Here is an 18,162-nt window from a genome sequence, read left to right as displayed (position 1 = left end):
CTGGCCACATTCAAATTATTTTTCATTAACTTATTCAAAGCAGTGCCCAAATTAGTTTATTTTTAATTACCTGGTCCCTAAATGATACTTCACAAAGTATGCAAATCATACTTTTCCACAGTTACTATTCAAATACAAATTAACCCCACTTTACTGTTGTCCTTTATAATTCTTTGAACCAGATACTCCTGCTCACATGACCATTGAGCAACTTTACCTAGAGGCTGAGCATTTTCACCTCTGCCCTCCTTTTCTTCAAGGTCATGGCCTGCACCATCATTTCCAGAAGGTCTACAGCCAGCAAAGACTGTTGACCTCTCCCTTCAAAAATCGCCTCATAAGCATGTGGTACAACACTGCCATCTCCTGGTTCTAGCTTTTATTTGTTCAATCCCTAACTCACAAACTCCTCAGCTCACCTTAGCTCACCTCAGATCTCAATTCTCCTCAGCTCACCTCAGCTTATCTCAGCTAATTCATGATTTTGAAATTGGCAATGAGCAGGACTAAATAATTTTCAGCAATAATTTGGTTTTCATAGGTTTATCTTGAACTAAAAGGGAAACCTCATTAGCAGAGGTACTAATTGTCTTCATTCACCAGGACTATAGGTATCCCAGAATTGTTCCTGGATGGACTTTTAGTGCTGAAATGAAAACATTCTCAGCCAACTCCAAGAATCTGGTCACCTTAGGAATCATTGTTTCTATGGAAAAATATTACAAATAACTGATTTCACATAGTTTAAAAGTTCTAGTCTTTGGAGAAAGCCTTTTAGAAAGTACTTGCATTTCTCTTTCCTTGTAATCTGGCTCCCAAATAGGCAGCCATGAATATTTTTTTGACATGGATATCTTATATGATTTTCTGACAGTCTCTCCTGAAAATTTTAGTATTCAGGAATATTTTGGAAACCAAATCTAGAATAAGGGAGATATTAAAAGACTATTCATTACTTAGTTGAGAATGAAATGAATATTTTATTGTGGTCCAAAAAAAGAATTAAGAAATAGCTAGAGTCCTCTATAAAAATTTGTCATTAAAACTTTATTTCTGATTCCTGATCAAAATTCTCTTCAGGCAGGCTGGCAAGGCCAAGCTGGCCTGGAGTATAGTTGGCAGGACCACTGTCTGGGAGTATTGTGGAAATTTTTATCACCCATATGACTTAAAGGTAAACAGTGGTTGAGTTTACCTTAACCCACAGGCTGGGGTTAGAAAATTCTAACAACAATGGAAACAAATGCAAAATGCTTTTATACACATGTGCCTCACTTTCAGGAATTCCTCGATCTATTTTCTTGATAACCAGAAAAAAGAAAAAGATAGAAAGAAACCTTGAAAGGAGGGAGGGACTGGACTTGTTAGTTGAATTTAATTTTCTTGCTAAATATGCTTTCATAGAACATCTAAATCTGTGAAAAAGGCACATGCATTATGATGAATGAATTCTTGCTAAAAACAGAAAAGAACTAAGAAAAAATTGAGAGTAGATGCTTGCTAAAAACAGAAAAGAACTAAGAAAAGGACATGGGAGTGGGTGTTTGATTAAAAGGCAAATTTTGAGAAGCAGGAGAGAAAGAATCTGAAAATGGGGAAGGGAAAACAGCCAACATAAAGAAAGCTCTCAAGGTTAATGTCAAAAGAGGTTCCATGGGCCTGCTCTGAAAAGCAAAGTTTCTGTGTAGCAAGAACTTGAGGGAAGCTTGGCAGGCAATTCTGGTCACAGGCTTTATGTAAGACTGTTGTTTGATGTCACTGCAGATTGTCCTCAACCAAAAGTTTGTCAAAAACTTGTATTTCTTCAAAAGGACTCGCCCTCATGGGCTGACAAGTTAGTGTTGCTTCTTGGTGAGTAAAGTCAGTTCTCTGTGTGAGAGTGTTACTTGAGGGTCCTCAAAGCATAGCAGAAAGTTTTCTCAAAGCAAGTTATCCCACAGGCCAGAGAGGAGTATTCAGTGTTTCATAATGTCACCTTGAAATCCAAATACAGTTCTCTCCTCCCTGTAAACACTATTGATCCTATAGCCCAGCTGACTCTATGTGAAGGAATTTATGCATGTGAATATGAATTCCAGAAAAGGAACAACACTGGGGCTCCTTTATTTATAGTACCTTTTTAATTTTCCCTTTTCTTTGTTATGATATAATAATAATATGATATTGTTATGAAGGTTATCATAAACACATAAACACATTATCATATGTGTTATCATAAACACACTGGGTTAGAATGCTTGTAGTTGCACTTGCCATTGGTTGCACATCTGGTTGTAGGATTTGGATACACTTAGCTGGAAATCACCCATAGTGTAGGATCACAAACAGCTGAACTGCCTGGATAATATTCAATACACCCAGTAGGAGTAAGATTTGAACTTATGACTTCATGCTTACAGAGGTGAGTAATGAGCCATCTCTTGGCCCCTGTGGAGGTCATCATAGAAGCTCATATTTTTAGCTTATTTTCTTATTAATAGAAAAATACCATAAAATTATCTTATGGGGGAAAGAGAGATATCTCAAAAAACTAAAGCCTGTGATTTGCATGCATTGAGACTTGAGATTCATTCCTGTAACCAAATGGTCTCCTGAGCATTGCTGGGAGCAAATACCACATAGAGAGCTAGAAGTAGCATGCCAAGAACCCAAAGCTATGGTCTATAGACTAATTGACAAATATATATATATATAGCTAATAGGATTGTTGAAAACCTTTAAAGAAACAATGCATACAAAATCATGACACATTGCCTGGTATAGTAAATGTTTGTTAAATACTAGTTATTACAATGATTATACTCTGTGATAGATCTTCACAGAAGCTGTGTACTAATTTACTATCGCTACTGTCCTATTACTAAAAGGGCTAGAGTCTGTCCTCAATGTGCATTGAATAACTGGATGTGAAATAGAAGTTTATAACAAGCTCAAATATCTGAAAGCCAGAAAGCACTATCAGCTTAGAATGGGGGTGTGATTATTGCTGCTTTCACAGCCTTGTGTGTGGGTTGATCTGGAGAGCAGAGCTTCCTCTTTGTTCCTGCTAGTTGCCTCCTGTTAGTTACAGTTGATGCTGCTGAGTGACACTGAGCAGAGAACTGCTAGAGCATCTACAGACTCACAAGCATCCGTCCCTGGAGAGTAGGAGGGTACACTATTATCTCTTGAACTGCCCTAGCTACTGTCAACTATCTTTGGAATCAGAAAAGCATTTTATTGATTTCTTTGGCCATTATTTAATCTTTGAGGACAGATCTGTGGCGAGATCGTATTACTTTCTGAACTAAAAAAGCTGTTTCAATTGTCTCTGGGTTGCATTTTAATATACCCTCCTTTGCCCCATCCAGTGAATAGTCATGTATAAATAAACTAATATCTTTGGCAAGAGAAGCTCTTTGATGGTTAGAGGTACCCAAATTCTCTTTGTACTATTGTATTTGAGGGGTGGGAAGTAACCAGATAGCTCTAAGGATTATCTGTTGCCTTTCTCCCTTTGCTTTCTAGTCAAAATTCTATCTGATTTCTTTTACTTGAGAATTTGTTTTGACACCCAGTAAATGCCCTTGCCTAGAGCAGTGTTTATATGTGTGTGATTTTATATATATATATATATATGTGTGTGTGTATATGTGTGTTTATATAGAAATGTGTGTAATTTATATCCTATATAACTTAGGTGGCAAAGCTATAGTAATGTTAACATTTATGGCACTGATGTACTAAATTACAGAGCAGTGATTCCAATCTCACTTGTTTATTGAAATTCCCTTGATTACATTCAAACAAATCCTGGTTTGGGGTCCAGGGAAAGAGATCAGGAGTCAGGGCATCCCTTATGTGCTTAAGGTCTCAAATTCTATTTCTAACACTACATGGCCCAACGCACTGCTGAAGTGATTCTGCTGACTCTATGTGTGGCTAAGCTTGAGCAGTAATACATCATTGGCCATAACATTGAAACCTTCAGCCTGGTTGGCCTAGTGCTGCCAGGTATGGTCTTGACTAAGGTCACTAATTGGAAGGCCTCACATGGAAGGAAGGAAGGAAGGAAGGAAGGAAGGAAGGAAGGAAGGAAGGAAGGAAGGAAGGAAGGAAGGAAGGAAGGAAGGAAGGAAGGAAGGAAGGAAGGAAGGAAGGAAGAAGGAGGAGGGGGAGGAGGGAGGGAGGGAGGGAGGAGGAGGGGAGGGAGGGAGGGAGACAGAAAGAAAGAAAGAAAGAAAGAAAGAAAGAAAGAAAGAAAGAAAGAAAGAAAGAAAGAAAGAAAGAAAGAAAGAAAGAAAGAAAGAAAGAAAGAAAGAAAGAAAGAAAGAAAGAAAGAAAGAAAGAAGGAAGGAAGGAAGAAAGAAGAAAGGAAAGAAAGAAAGAAAGAAGGAAGGAAGAAAGAAGAAAAGAAAGAAAGAAGGAAGGAAGGAAGGAAGGAAGAAGAAAAGAAAGAAAGAAAGAAAGAAAGAAAGAAAGAAAGAAAGAAAGAAAGAAAGAAAGAAAGAAAGAAAGAAAGAAAGAAAGAAAGAAAGAAAGAAAGAAAGAAAGAAAGAAAGAAAGAAAGAAAGAAAGAAAGAAAGAAAGAAAGAAAAAGACATTGGTGATGGGAATGTTGCACTGGTGAAGGTTTTTTTTTTTAAATATAAAAAGAAAGAAACAAAGAAACAAAGAAAGAAGAAAGAAAGATAGAAAAAAGAAAGTAAGGGAGGAAGAAAGGAAGGAAAGAAGGACGGAAGGGAATAAGGAAGAAAAGAAGGAAGGAAAGAAGGAAGAGAAAGGAAAAGAAAGGGAGGGAGAAAAATAAATAAAAGCAAAGGAAAGAAAAAAGAAAGGAAGAAATTAAAAACCTCACTTCACACCAGACCCTTTACAGAAGACCCTCTGAGCATGGTATCAGGCACCAGTGTTAATATTCAATCATATTGGGCTGATGCCAATATATAATCGAGTCTAAAACTCATAATTCTCAATACTTTAAGGCAAGGCAAGATAGTTTTGGGGGGTTTTTCTTTTGAGGGGGAGGGGAGGTTTGGGTCACACCCGGCAGCGCTCAGGGGCTACTCCTGGCTCTACGCTCAGAAATTGCCTCCAGCAGTCTCGGGGGACCATATGGGATGCAGGGATTCGAATCACTGTCCTCCTGCATGCAAGGCAAATGCCTTACCGCTGTGCTATCTCTCCGGCCCAAGGCAAGATAGTTTTTAATGGAAGAAAAACTTGCTTTGAAAGATGTGAGAGAAGAGAAAGAGGGGAAAATGTGTTCAAGAGAGAGCACAGGGCTGGAGAGTGAGTGGGGCATTTGCCTTTTACCCAGTTTACCTGGGTTAGGCCTTCAGCATCCCATCTGGGGCCTCTAACACAGCCAGAAATAATTCTGAGTGCAGTGCCAAGAGTAACCCCCAGGGGCCAGAGAGATAGCATGGAGGTAAGGCGTTTGTCTTAAATGCAGATGGTCGGTGGTTCAAATCCCAGCATCCCATATAGTCCCTTGAGTCTGCCAGGAGCGATTTCTGAGCATAGAGCCAAGAGTAACTCCTGAGCTCTGCCAGGTGTGTCCCAAAAAAAAAACAGAACAAAACAAAAGAGTAACCCCTAAGTATCACCAAAAACTAAGAACAAACAAACAAACAAACAAACAAACAAAAAACCATAAGGTTTTACAGAGAGAAAAATCAGCAAGCAAAATAATAGACAAGCAGACAAGATCCATGTCCAAGGAAGAACATAAACTTGGAGAAAAAGCTGGTTCTCCATTTTTTTTTTTTTAGATCATCAAAATTATTAAGAATCTCTGAAGGGGCCGGAGAGATAGCACGGAGGTAGGGTATTTGCCTTGCTTCCAGAAAGACCGTGATTCAAATCCTGGCATTCTATATGGTCCCCCCGAGCCTGCCAGGAGCGATATCTGAGCGTAGAGCCAGGAGTAACCCCTGAGCGCTGCCGGGTGTGACCCAAAAACCAAAAAAAAAAAAAAAAAAAAAAAAAATGTCTGGAGGAATAGGAACAAGGAATAGGACAAGGAACTAGGCAGTGCCTTTATTTGACTGATACTGTTCATGCAATCCTCAGCAGATGTCTAGTCCCCAAGCATGGAACACAGAGCCAGGAATAGATCCTCCAAATCACCAGATGTGACCCCAAAATCAAATAAAAAGTAAACCAACCATGAAATAAAAAATATTTTCAATTCCTGAGTTCTTTGGGGGATCCCAGGATATCTTACTGCTCAAGAAACTTATGATTAAAAGAAAAAGAAAAAATTATGATTGCTTTTGGGATTCCTAGGATAGTTTGCTATTCAAGAAGTATGTGACTGGCTGAGAAGGTGGCAAAATAGCCTTTCTTCACTTCTGCCTCTCTTTCTTTTCATTCTCTCCCTCTTGTTAGTATGAGGCTTATAGTTATTATGAGGCTCTAGTAGTATTTCCCAACATGAAAAATACCACCAACTAATCATAGGTGGGAGAGTGCTGGAACAATCCAAGAGAGTCAGAGCTTGGGTGTGTGTCACTGGAAAAGATTTTGGCTTGTACAGTGGAAAGTACTTTTTGGTGGGGGAGGCACTAAGTTTTTTTTTTTTCTTTTATTGAGTAAGTCAATGTGCCAGATAAGTTTGGGAACCTCCACCCCTGAGAAATCCAATTCTTCGTAAAGGAACTAAATCCTTTAGTCTATCTTTCTCAGGAAAGCAGGAGAGTCAAGTCCATGTATATGTATAGAGACAGAAGGTTAGGGAAAGGAACTTGGAAAAAAGAAATTAAAGGTTTGCCTTCTATTCTGTGTCCTCTCTCTTAGAGTATTTGACAGTGTTTGTCCTATTACTTTGTGATCCCATTGCAATAAAAAAAAATGACAGAGATCAGTTTAGGATAGACCCAGAGAAGTGAACATCTGGATGGTGGACGGTAAAGTTTCTTGAAATCACTGGTACTCAATTAAGGTCTATAAGAAACATAAGAAATATTTCTATGGCCTTTGGCATTTGGGAGAAAGAAGGTCCCTCATCCCTATCCTACTGATTGATCCCCTGTTTCATGTTGTGTCTCCTACTTATCTAATTTTAACACCATGCCAGCCAGTGAGAGGAGTTTTCCATCCTGGTCGTGAAATTGAGTTTTTTCATTTTGTGTTGAGAGAGAAATAGAGAGAGATAGACAGACAGAGATATCCCAGGACCACCAGCAGCAAAATAATCTGATCTATTTCTTAGAAATGCAAAATTTCAGGGCCCAAATCTTTCAAAACACACATCAGACCTGCTCTGTAAGGCAACATTGGTCACTGAGTTGAGGAAATATTTTCGTCATAAAATTTGTTATAAAAGGATGAGTTGAAGAGAAACAGAAATTGGTTCATCTTCAAGGGTCTTATTCATATATCAAGCTTGCAATATAAGTGGTATGTATGATGGTGCTCAAGGTTTTCTCATGGCTCTGTGCTTGTTTCACTCCTGGTGATGCTCAGGGAACCATATGGGGACTCTGGAATAAAACCCAGCTGTGAGGAGGGCAAGTGCCTAAACTTTGTACTTTGTACTCTGGCTTAGAAACACTAAATTTTTAATAATATTTTTTATTTAAACAACTTGGTTACAAACATGATTGTGGTTGGGTTTCAGTCATATAAGAGGACACCCCCCATTGCCAGTGCAACATTCCCACCACCAATGTCCCAACTATCCCTCCTCCCCACCACGCCCCCACCTGTACTCTAGACATGCTTTCTATTTTCCTCATACATTCTCATTGTTAGGATAGTTTGCAATGTAGTTATTTCTCTAAACTCATCACTCTTTGTGGTGAGGTTCATGAAGTGGGTTGTAACTTCCAGCCCTCCTCTCTTTTGTCTCTGAAAATTATTGCAAGAATGTCTTTTATTTTTCTTAAAACCCATAATGAGTGAGACCATCCTGTGTCTTTCTCTCTCTCTGACTTATTTCACTAAGCATAATAGATTCCATGTATATCCATGACTAGGAAAATTTCATGACTTCATCTCTCCTGACGGCTGCATAAAATTCCATTATGTATATGTACCACAGTTTCTTTAGCCATTCATCTATTGAAGAGCAACTTGGTTGTTTCCAGAGTCTTGCTATGGTAAATAGTGCTGCAATAAATATAGGTGTAAGGAAGGGACTTTTATTTTGTACGTTTGTATTCCTAGGGTATATTCTTAGGAGGAAACACTAAAATTTATATTTTTCTTTTCTTATTTGTGGTGTTGTAGTTAAGAAACAGTTGTCAGACAACCTGTCCTAGGATCTGTGCAAAACCCAAGATCACTAATTACAGAAGACTAACTACAACAACTGTCATTGAACAGAACTTTTCCTGAGTCCATAAAGACTCTATCTTAGACTTAGTCCTAGTATCTGTGCAAAAACCAAGATCTTTAATTACAGAGAACTGACTTTGAGAACCACGACTGAGCAGAAAGTTTTCTGCTACCATAAAGAAAGACCTTGGGGTTTGACAATGAACATGTCCAGAGCCTGTAGTTGGTCTCATGACATTATGTTTTAAGGGTGGAGACACTATGTATCTCTTAGGCCAAGGAAATTTCCTTTCTAATTTCCCCAACACTTACTGTGCCTGAGCAAAAAACAAAACAAAACAAACAACAAAAAACCAAAACATGTCACGTCAGCACCCCTTTATTTCTTTTTATTTCTTTTTTCTTCTTCAAAATGTATGTTTATAGCTTCTAGACAGGGTCTCCGCCCTCTTTCTTTATTCTTTCTTTCTTTTTTTAAATAGAACCCTAGAATATGAATCATCTTGTTCTGCTTCATATTTCTATGTCTTCCTACAAACTGATAAAAAAAAAATAGTGGATGGTACCAGGGACAAAGTGGTGTCATGAGCATTTAGCGAGTAAAAAAGTGACCAGACATAAATACCCCAATCAAAGTCAATGAGAGACCCAAACTACAAGTTATACACAAAAGGAGCCTGTTACACTAGCAGTCCAGGGACTAAGGGTGGAGGTATGGAATGATGTTGGGAGCAGTGGCAGAGGGAGGTCAATACTGGTGGTGTGAATTGCCCTAATTTAGTGTCACAATGTACCTTAAATATAACTGTGAAAGACTTGTAATTACATTGGTTTTAATAAAAATTATTAAAAAAAACAGTTGTCTAATCTATGATCACAGATATTTCTATGTTTTGTTCTTAAGGTTTTAGAGTCTTAGCATCTCCATGAACATGTGGGACCCATTTCCATGTATTTTTTTGTATATAATGTTAGGGAGATTCTAACTTCACTTTTTCCCATGTGGTTATCCAGATGTTCTGCTGCCATTTGTTGAAATGACTGTTCTAAATTAAATAGTTTTGGTTATAATATGAGAGATGATGTTTAGATTCATAATTCTGTCCTCAAGACCTTAGTGAGTCTACCATTATCTAGAACAATACTGTCTTCATTACAGTAGCTATGAAATAGGCTTTGAATTAGGAAGTGTAAGTCTTTCTTTTTATTCTTTTACAAAATATTTGTCAATTATTAACACTTTAATATTCATATGAAATTTAGAAACACTTTGTTGATATATGCAAAATATTCTACAAAAACAAATAAGTTTTTGATGTATATTATGTTGAATCTGCATATTAATTTGAAATAATAAATCCTTTAATGTATGAATATTTTAAGTAGATTTCTTGTATTTAAATCTAGTTGGTGTTTTTATAAATGAGATGATTTTCTTTTATTTATTTATTTATTTTATTTATTTTGTTTGTTTTTCAAGCCACACCTTTTGATGCTCAAGGGTTACTCCTGGCTAAGTGTTCAGAAATCGCCCCTGGCTTGGGGGGACCATATGGGACACCAGGGAATCGAACCGTGGTCCTTCCTAGGCTAGCGCTTGCAAGGCAGACACCTTACCTCTACCGCCACTGCGCCGGCCCCGAGATGATATTCTTAATGTTTTTCAAAGTGTTCTTTGGTAATATATAGAAAGCAACTCATTTATTTTTTAAATTTTATGTTGTGTAACTTTGCTAAGTTGGTTGTTTTGTTCTAATAGTGAGTGTAGCCTGTAGAAATTTTATATACAAGATCATGTCACCTGTCAGTCTAGTTTTGCTTCTTCATTTCTTCCTCACGATACATTTTATTCCTTTATATGTTCAGAAAATAAAATTGCTAATTCTCAATTAAATGTATGAATAATTTTCATTAATAAAAGTTGATGTCTTGAGAGATGAATTTTTATTCTCATGAATGTAAAGATATTTTTCTTTTTTTTCTTTTTTGACATGGAATGTTAGAAATTTCTTTATTACCCTTTATTAAGTACCAGCTTAATAATGCAGAAAATTTCAAAATCACTCTTTGACAATCTATTCCTCTTCCCAATTCTGGATAAAGAGATTTTTTTTTCAAGTAAAGACATGCTCTCTTCTGTATAAAACTTGGCGAGATAAAGGCAAAGAACTGTGTCCATCTTGCTATAAAATACTGTTCAGGCTATGGAGACAGTGCCTGCCATGTTCCCTTTACTGACCAGGTCCTGAAAGACTCTTGTTCATGAATTGTCTCTTCACAAAGCAAGTCCACCACTTACTTGGTTTATCATTCTGAGGGTCAAAAACTTTCTCACAAAGTCTCAGTCCCGTTTCTTGCCTTAGCTGCTGTAGGTAGGCCCTCATCACTTCATCTTCTTGTTTGTTCACTGGTTTGGCATAAATTGCATTCAGTGGGAAGCCGGGCTCTCCAGGAATGGGGAAATTCGTGATTCCCATGGTGTACATTTTTTTCTCGCCTTGGCTTTTGGGATTGCACTTCTAAAGTTTCTTCAGGCACTCAGAAATGTAGAGAGTAATAGATGCTTCATCGAGGATATCTGTATCTTTTGTCTCTCTTGGGGCGGGTCCTTTGAACTGACTCCTGATGGGCAGCAGAGCCATGTTCCCAATGAGTTTGGTGTCGGGTCCATGAGAAAAGAGTGGTAGGCCAGCATCTTGGCTGCACCCGGGTTCCAACTCGGACGATCCGGGTCAGTCGCGGCGCTTCCGGTCTGGCGGGCCAGGCAGGCCAAGTTAAGATATTTTTCAATGTTTTAACTGATGTTTTTTTCTATTTCTATTTTTAGTTTAAAAAAAAAAATCAAGAGGGCCGGAGAGATAGCATAGAGGTAAGGCGTTTGCCTTTCATGCAGAAGGTCATCGGTTCGAATCCCTGCGTCCCATATGGTCCCCCCGTGCCTGCCAGGAGCAATTTCTGAACATGGAGCCAGGAGTAACCCTTGAGCACTGCCGGGTGTGACCCCCCCCCAAAAAAATAAACCACCAAAAAAAAAAATCAAGAGAAATCGAATGTAATTAATTCATTAATTGTTGGGGGGACTTCATAAGTGGTTTTCAGAAGATTTTCCTAGCTTTTTGATTAGCCCATGAAGTGTGGATAAAAAAAATATCTGTTCTGGTGTTCAAACCAGGGCCAGCCAAATGCAAGGCAAGTGCTCTATCACCTATAAAATCTATCAGATCTATCACAAGAGCAAAATTAAAAATGTCTCAGGTTGTTCTTATATAAAATTTGGAAAAAAATTATGGTCAAAAATAAAATTTGCAAATGGAAAATTTGATTGTTTTTAATTTTATTGTGCGTTATCTTGCTCCCAAACTCTGATTCTGTTTTTTTACTTTAAACTTTCTGAGATGAGTGCTTTCTGGGTTTGGGGGGGGGGGGGATTGGGGGGGTTTTTTTGGGGTTTTTTTTTTTTTTTTTGGTTTTTCGGGCCACACCCTTTTGATGCTCAGCGCTTGCAAGGCAGACAGACACCTTACCTCTAGCGCCATGCCACCTCTCCGGCCCCAGATGAGTGTTTTCTGAGATGAGTGATTGAAGTTAATCTGAACATATAAAAATATCTAATAATGGGCCCGGAGAGATAGCACAGCAGTGTTTGCCTTGCAAGCAGCCGATCCAGGATCAAAGGTGGTTGGTTTGAATCTCGGTGTCCCATATGGTCCCCCATGACTGCCAGAAGCTATTTCTGAGCAGACAGTCAGGAGTAACCCCTGAGCACCGCCGGGTATGGCCCAAAAACCAAAAAAAAAAAAAACAAAAAAAAAAAACAAAAAACCACAATATCTAATAATAAAAAGTGCCTATAAAGCCTCCTTTATTATAGATTAAAAGAAGTTTGTGAAAAAGTACAATTCTCCATATATGATATATATTATACATATATAATATATACATATATACATACATATATTTTAAATATACATACATATATATGTATATATATGTACAATTCTCCATATATGATATATATTATACATATATAATATATACATATATTTTAAATATACATATATATATATATATATTTTAGAGGCCATGCCAACACTATTCCAGCAGAGGGCATGCTTTTATTTTTATTTTTCGGTTTTTGGGTCACACCAGTGATTCTGGGAGGTGTGCGCTAACTCCTGACTTCGCATTAAGGAATCACTGTTGGCTGTTCTCCATGGATCAGATGGGATGCAGAGGTTGGAACAGGGGTAGGTCATGTGGAAAGCAAGCATCCTACTGCTGTCTCATGTCTCTGGCTACCAGAGTGCATGCCTTTAAATTAATGCAAGGAAGACTTTTCTATCTATTATTTACCTTTAGTTCATGGACTTAATTTTTATGCCCTTATTCTTATAATCATTTGCTTTGGATGCTGGAAATAGGAGATGAGGTTAATCCTTGGGTCATAAAAGAAAATTTAGAGAGCATTGTTCCCTGTTTAATGAAAGTAGGTAATCATGTTCACTTAATTTCTTGAGTCAGCAGCACATCTGTGTTTCAGAACACAGGGTCAAGTAAAGATGAGGAACTCTCCAGAAACCCATGGCAGAAAAAATGTTCAGCCAAATGTCTTTTGACTTATCCATATAAAAATTTTTGTATTTTGGGGCCGGGCGGTGGCGCTAGAGGTAAGGTGCCTGCCTTGCCTGCGCTAGCCTTGGATGGACCGCGGTTCAATCCCCCCAGCGTCCCATATGGTCCCCCAAGCTAGGAGCGACTTCTGAGCTCATAGCCAGGAGTAACCCCTGAGCGTCACCGGGTGTGGCCCAAAAACCAAAAAAAAAAAAAAAAAAAATTTTTGTATTTCATTTTACACAGAAACCCTCTTAATGGTAAACAGCTCATGAGAAACCTATTAATGATGAAGACATGCAGAATGCATTTAATGCTGTTAAACAGACTCAAGAGACCTAACTCTATTTTTATCCCTCCACCAGTCTTTTGTTTTGTTTTGGGAAGGCACACCCAATGACACTCAGAGATTACTCCTGGCTGTGAGCTCAGAAATCGCTCCTGACACGGGGGACCATATGGGACTCCCAGATCAAACCTAGGCCCATCTGGGTCAGCTGCGTGCAAGACAAATGCTCTACCGCAGAACTATCACTCCGGCCCCTCTTTTTTTTTATTTAGATTTATTTATTTTCGTTTTAAACACCATGGCTAAAAGGTTGTACATACTAGATTTTTCCCCCCACAGATAAAGCTCATGATTGAGTTATAGTCATGTAATATCTTTTTTAAATTCACTAAATTAAAAGATAACATTTTATTTTATTTTATTTATTTTGGGGGAAGAGTTGCTTTTTTGGCATTTGGGGGGGAGTTACCTTATTCCTTATTCACTTCTTTTTTAATACATTAAAGCATGATTGTAGTTGAGTTTCAGTCATAAACAGAACATCCCACTTTACCAGTGCTACATTCCCACAACCAATGCTCCCCCACCCCACCCTACCCCTGCCTGTATTTGAAGCAGGCACTCTACTTCTCTCACTCATTAACATAGTCATGCTAGTTGTTAGTGTAGCTATTTCCCCAACTGCACTCACCACTTTTTGTAGTGAGCTTCATTTAAGAGCTGGTACTATTGGTACTCATCTCTATTTTCTCTGGGCATTATTACCATAATTTCTTTAATTTTTCTTAAAACTCATAGATGAGTGAGTCTATTCTGTGTATCTCCCTCTGACTTATTTCACTCAGCATAATAGATTCCTTGTACATCCATTGTATAGGAAAATTTCATGACTTCATCTTTCCTGACGAAGTCATGTAATATTTAACAACCATCACCAGTGCACATTTCCCACCACCAATGTCAACAGTTTCCCTCTCACCCTCCTTGATGCCCTCTTCTCTCCCAGTGACCCTCTCTTCTTGCCTCTAGAGTAATCATTTTACTTAAATATTTCTCTTTCACTCTCTCTCTTCTCCCTTTCCTCTTTTCTTCTTCCTTCCTTCCTTCCTTCCTTTCTTCTTCTTTCTTTCTTTCTTTCTTTCTTTCTTTCTTTCTTCTCTTTCTTTCTTTTTTCTTTCTTTCTTTCTTTCTTTCTTTCTTTCTTTCTTTCTTTCTTTCTTTCTTTCTTTCTTTCTTTCTTTCTTTCTTTCTTTCTTTCTTCTTTCTTTCTTTCTTTCTTCCTTTCTTCTTTCTTCTTTTCTTTTTTGACATTGTTGTATGTACTACTGTTAATGAGGGATGCCATGCATGTCCCTTTTATAGGGACATTCTCAACTATAAGTGCACTCTCCACTCTTTGTGACAAACTTTCTACCATGGACTGGTCCAACTAATCCTCATCTCTATTGTCTCTGAATATCATTTCCACACTTTCATTTTCCTTATATCTCACAAATAAGTGAGACTATTCTATGTATATCCTTCTTCCTCTGATTCATTTCATTCAGCACAATCTCCATGTCCATCCATGTATAAGCACATCTTATTATGACTTTATTTTTTTCTAATCTCTTCATAGTATACCATTGTGTAGATAATACCACTGTTGCTTTTGCCATTCATTTGTTGTTGGACACCTGGATTGCTTCCAGATTCTGACTATTGTAAATAGTACTACTGCGAACATAGGCATACAGAAGGCATTTTTGTATTGTGTTTTTGTGTTCCTAGGGTATATCCCTCGGAGTGGTATTGTTGGATCATAAGAAAGTCAGTTTCCATATTTTAAGGAATATTCATATTTTTTCCAGAAAGACTGGACTAGACGGCATTCTGACAAGCAGTAAATGAGAATCTCTTTCTCTCCACATCCATGCCAGCACTAGTTGTCCCTGTTCTCTGTAATGACCTTCACTAGTCTTTAATCATTTCCCTTCTCCAGATCCTTAACAGAGTATTATGGTTTAATTCACTGTGTTGTTAAGCTATCAAGTGAGATGGCCAAAAATAGACTTTTAAACTAATTTACATTTTAGATCTCACATGCACACCAGTGAGTTTTTTTGTTTGCTTGTTTTTACATCACTTCTGGCAATGTTCAGGAGTTACTCCTGGCTCTGTGCTCAGGGGTCATTCCTGGCATGTGGTTTGAGGAACCACATGGGATGCAGAAGATAAAACCTGGGTCAGCCGCATGCAGGCAAATGACCTACCCACTGTGCTATCATTTCAGCCACCTATGAGGTTTTTGTTGTTGTTGTTGCTGTTGTTTTAAACAAGAGCACCAGAACTTTCACAGAAGGTCAACTTCATGTGAAAAACCTACATTATTGATGCATGGAGTCTCATACTTACATTAACTTCTCACTGGGAAGTATAGCCTTCATTAGTAATTAGCAGAAACAAATCTCCAAACTATACCAGTAATCTAGCTATATATATTCACTCATTTATTTAAAATATTTGTAGAGTACTTATTTTAAGTCAGAGGTTGGATTTAGATACAGGAAAAACTTCAATGAATAAAATAGAGAAAAAGCTCTACCATGTTGGTACTACTATTTTCAGGGTAGGCAGGTAAGAGTGACTAAGGATTTTTGCTTGTTTACTTGCTTTTTCACTTGTACTTTATTTGTACATGCTCAGGAAATTTTTATTTTTCTGCTTTACATTTACTGAGAAGAAAATATAAGAACATTTCAGGATTTTTAAACAAGTTTTTTGCATTTTATTTTTATTTTATATAGAAGAAATTTCAAAAGAATTCAGCTCCATCATGGTCAACCTATTTAGGCATCATCTTTCATAGGTAGATATTAAATATAAAAAGTGATGTCTTCTTTGTTTTTGGTTTTTGGTTTTGCAATGCGTGTCATACAACAGTTTCGGGTCACACACAGTGGTTCTTAGGGGTTACTCCTGGCTCTGCTCTCAGAAATTGCTCCTGCTGGCTCGGGGGACCAAATGGGATGTCAGGATTTGAACCATCTTCAGTCCTGAATTGGCTGCATGCAAGGCAAATACCCTACCACTTGAATTAGTTGCAGAAGAAGATAGAAAAATATTTTCACATTTGAATGAATCCTTTATTGCTATTGACCCAACCAGATCAGGGGGTCCTCAAACATTTTAAACAGGGGGCCAGTTCACTGTCCTTCAGACTGTTGGAGGGCCAGATTATAGTAAAAACAAAAATTATGAACAAATTTCTATGCACACTGCATATATCTTATTTAGAAGTGAAGAAACAAAATGGGAATAAATACAATATGTGGCCCGCAGGCTGTAGTTTGAGGACCATAAGTCATAATTAAGAGTGTTAACTCACGGGGCCAGTGAGGTGGCGCTAGAGGTAAGGTGTCTGCCTTGCAAGCGCTAGCCAAGGAAGGACATGGTTTGATCCCCCAGTGTCCCATATGGTCCTCCCAAGCCAGGGGCAATTTCTGAGCCCTTAGCCAGGAAGTAACTCCTGAGCATCAAACGGGTGTGGCCGGAAAAATAAAAGAGTGTTAACTCAGAACTTTAACTATTATTACCCTGAAAAGTGGGTTCAGCATAAAGATAACTTCTTGATTAATAATCCTTTTGTGAAAGATGCTGATTGATTGCACTTAATCCTTATGAAAAAGAAAATCTGCTTTAGTTTCCTTCTGATATCTTTATCCAAGCATAAATTTCAGTATTGTCTCAATTTGGATATCACCAGAAAAAGAATATCCATCTCTTGGTTACAGAGCTATTAAATTATTGGTCATATTTTGGCTATTCATTTGTATGAAAAGAAATTTTCAGCTTTGTCAGTGATAAACAGCAAATAGACACAGAATGGATGTTAATGTAGCCCTTCTCTCTGAAATAATCCGGCAATCCTAGTTATCAAACATCAAATGTGTACTACAGAGATGTCACAACAGATCTTATATTCATGTTAGTTGAATATAATAAAGGCCCAAACAACAGAATCTGTAAACTGGTCTATAGAATCAAATGAACATATTATGATAGGATATGTGGACAAGGGAATATGTTTGAGGATGGAACACATATAATAATGGAAGCATGGAAACTCTCCAGTGGGGATTGTGGTGTTGGGACATTGTATGCCTGAAATCTTAGATGCATGACACGCATTGCAAATCATGATGATTAAAACCAATAAAAACTCAGGACCTGGGCCAGAAAATTGAACAGCAGGTTCAATTTGTTTATTTCACATGTGGTCAACTTTAGTTTGATTCCTGACACCACATGCAACCCATTAAGCAAAGCAGGGTCACTCCTGAGCATGAAGTAGTAATGGTCCCTGAGCACATGAAGTGTTTCCCCAAAATGCAAAACAAACTAACTAAAGAAAGTTTAGGATGTTCTATTAGAATTTTGTTTTATGTCTCAGTTACTTATTATTTTAAATGGAAATAAGTATAAAATTTATGTGAATAATTTTTGGAGGGCACATACAGCAGTATACATGGGTTTCTCCTGGGTCTACACTCAAAAATCACTCCTGGAGGGCTCAGGGGACCATAAAGAATGTCAGGGGCTAAACTGTATTGCTGAGTGCAAATCAAGTACTCTATCATTTGAACTATCACTCCTGTCCAATAATTTTTTTGTTGTTTTTTGTTTTTTGTTTTGGGGTCATACCCAGCAGTGCTCAGGGGTTACTCCAGGCTTTACACTCAGAAATCACTCCTGGCAGGCTTGGGGGACTATATGGAATGCTGGGATTCAAACCACTGTCCTTTTGCCTGTAAGGCAAATGCCCTACCTCCATGCTATCTCTCCAGCCCAAGAATTTTTATTTTTATGATAAATATATATTCATATTATTTTGTATTTATTTTGTGTTAGATTTTGAAACAAAAATACAAATATTATAAATAATGTATTTTGTTTTTTTTCTCTTTGATCAGTCTTCAAGTGTACAGAAATCAAAAACCACTGGCTGAATTATGTGTTCT

At 37.7% G+C, this 18,162-nt stretch overlaps 1 protein-coding gene and 1 pseudogene across 1 annotated transcript in view; both read right to left on the bottom strand.

Annotated features, from left to right (window-relative positions):
• ABHD17B (abhydrolase domain containing 17B, depalmitoylase) overlaps positions 1-18,162 on the bottom strand; it is a 584,428-nt gene that overhangs the window by 424,153 nt on the left and 142,113 nt on the right. The gene's annotated exons all lie outside the window — the stretch shown is intronic.
• On the bottom strand, positions 10,260-11,018 carry LOC126004564 (actin-related protein 2/3 complex subunit 3-like; annotated as a pseudogene).

Source organism: Suncus etruscus, chromosome 3, assembly GCF_024139225.1.
Source record: "Suncus etruscus isolate mSunEtr1 chromosome 3, mSunEtr1.pri.cur, whole genome shotgun sequence".
NCBI classification, from domain to species: Eukaryota; Metazoa; Chordata; class Mammalia; order Eulipotyphla; family Soricidae; genus Suncus; species Suncus etruscus.
This window is presented reverse-complemented; position numbering and strand designations above follow the sequence as displayed.